Source organism: Neodiprion pinetum, unplaced genomic scaffold, assembly GCF_021155775.2.
Source record: "Neodiprion pinetum isolate iyNeoPine1 unplaced genomic scaffold, iyNeoPine1.2 ptg000056l, whole genome shotgun sequence".
NCBI lineage: Eukaryota > Metazoa > Arthropoda > Insecta > Hymenoptera > Diprionidae > Neodiprion > Neodiprion pinetum.
Genome location: NW_027184485.1, coordinates 12,501 through 15,000, shown reverse-complemented (window position 1 = coordinate 15,000; position 2,500 = coordinate 12,501). Strand labels below are relative to the sequence as shown.

At 60.6% G+C, this 2,500-nt stretch overlaps 1 pseudogene; it reads right to left on the bottom strand.

Moving 5' to 3' along the window:
* The window catches only part of LOC124224048 (large subunit ribosomal RNA), a 7,666-nt pseudogene that overhangs the window by 3,239 nt on the left and 1,927 nt on the right, over nucleotides 1–2,500 (bottom strand).

The following is a 2,500-nucleotide window of genomic DNA, read 5'->3' as shown; positions in this document are numbered from 1 at the left end:
GGTTAGGTTGGCTGATCTAAGGCGGACAGCGAGGATGCGGTGAAGTTGTCGAACCACTACCGAACCGATCGAAATCGGTCGGTAGTCCCCAGGGTTCTCCGGTACCTTTTTCTTCGGGATGAAGATTGTCCGGCTCTGCAGGAGTTGTCTAGGAAATCCCCCCCTGAGCATGACGATATTATAGAGGAGCGCGCGGATAGATGACGACACCGCGCGCCACTGCCTCGCCGTGACCATGTCTGGACCGGGTGATGACGACACGGGGACCTGGATGACATCAATCTCCTCAGCGGAGATTGGGTCCCACGTGTAACATAGCTCGGGTTTCTCAGGCGGGATCCTGGAAGGACCTGGGTACTCCCTTGAGGGGTGCCCCAACAGTGGGCCCCAGTGCGCGACCAACTCATCCAGTGTATGGTTGGTCGAACTGGGGCCCCCTTCCAGGATCTCCCGAGCCACGTGACGTCTATTGTTTTTCCACCCGGTCTGGACTCTGGCGTATTCTCGACGGCGCAGTGTCCTCCTCGACGGCGGCTTTCCGTTCCTCTGGCGGATTGGGTTCGCGGCCGGCTCGCGGCGCCTAGATCCAGCTGCAGCGGCTGCAGGGGGAAATACCCTGCCTAACCATTCAATTATGGCGGCGTCAGTATTTCCGCCATTCAGAGCATCATCAGCGATGTCGGCCAACTCGTTGGCACGATGATGCTCCTCTTGCCGGGCTATCTCGATTAGACGACGTATAGCTCCGGCAAGGTCCTGCCCCCAAGGAGTAGCGGGAGCAGGTGCCGCTGGGGTGGGTGGTGGTACCCTTGCTGGATCTGCGGAGGGAGAGCGTTGACGCGGTGATGGCATGGAGCGGCTCCTTCGTCCCCGTAATCTGGCAGGGGACCCAGGGGGCGTATGGGCAGCCTCAAGGTCTCGTCGGGCTGCCTCGACCATTGTTCGGTAGTCCGGCCGGCGCCGGACTCCTTTAATTGCCTCCTGGGTCCTACCGGGGACCAGAGCGAGGAGGTGGAGGTTTATAAACCTCACTCCCCGCTCGGTGGCCTGAGCCTCCTCCCGTGCCATCATCCGCAGTTCCTCATGCCTCCACCTGAGCTTGGCGCCGGGCAGTTCGATGGCCGCGTTAGCTTCCACAGGGTGTCGTATCCTGCGGTGAACTACAAGCCCTCGCTTCGTAGCGAAGTCCTGCTCGCAGTCACCGCAGGCATACCGCTCGGGTGCTGGTTCAGGGTCAATAGGGTGCGGTTCATTATCAGGGGCTGGGGTGGGGTCGTCCACTACCCCCACAGCCACCTCCGGGGGATCGGCTAACTCCCCCCGGGTACTTGTTTCAGCAGGCCCGCCGGGCTGAGGCACTCGGCGGGTTCTGCTTTTTATTCTTTTTATGTGCGGGCCTGCTGAAAGTTAGTGGGGAGGGCTGGCAACCCCCCCCCCCACCCTTGAGCCCCCGCCGTTTATCGGCCGCCCGCCAGTGGCCGGTCGGTGGGCACGTGACGACTCCCCGAGGGGAGCCGCCTTTAAGCGGCCGACAGCCAACCGTCGTTAGCTAGATGCGGGTTGTAAATACCCGCACCCATTGCCCGACTCTCACCACGAGGAGGTGACGGTTGGCACATGTGTGTTGCAGCTAGGACGTCGCGAGCACTCTACCACCGCTCCGACACCCAGCCACAACCCACTTAAGAGAGTCATAGTTACTCCCGCCGTTTACCCGCGCTTGCTTGAATTTCTTCACGTTGACATTCAGAGCACTGGGCAGAAATCACATTGCGTCAACACCCGCTAGGGCCATCGCAATGCTTTGTTTTAATTAGACAGTCGGATTCCCCCAGTCCGTGCCAGTTCTGAGCTGACCGTTGAATGGCGGCCGAAGAGGACGACGGCAACGGCGAACCGCCGCCGAAGCCTCGCAGCAAGGAAGATCCGCGGGAGGCCAAGGCACGGGACCGAGCTCGGATCCGGTTATTACCATCACCTCGCCCAGGCCCGGCACGTCAGCCAAACCCGCTTCCCGACCAAGCCCGACACGCCCCGATCCTCAGAGCCAATCCTTATTCCGAAGTTACGGATCCAATTTGCCGACTTCCCTTACCTACATTAGTCTATCGACTAGAGGCTCTTCACCTTGGAGACCTGCTGCGGATATGGGTACGAACCGGCGCGAGACCTCCACGTGGCCCTCTCCTGGATTTTCAAGGTCCGAGGGGAAGATCCGGACACCGCCGCAACTGCGGTGCTCTTCGCGTTCCAAACCCTATCTCCCTGCTAGAGGATTCCAGGGAACTCGAACGCTTATACAGAAAAGAAAACTCTTTCCGGATCTCCCGACGGCGTCTCCAGGTCTTTTTGGGTTACCCCGACGAACTCTCTTGCGAGGGCCCGACTTGTAAACGGTTCCGCTGCCGGGTTCCGGAATAGGAACCGGATTCCCTTTCGCCCGACGGGTGTGTCACATTTCAAACCGCGCGCGCCCACGCCGGGGGGAACGCCGAGCGAG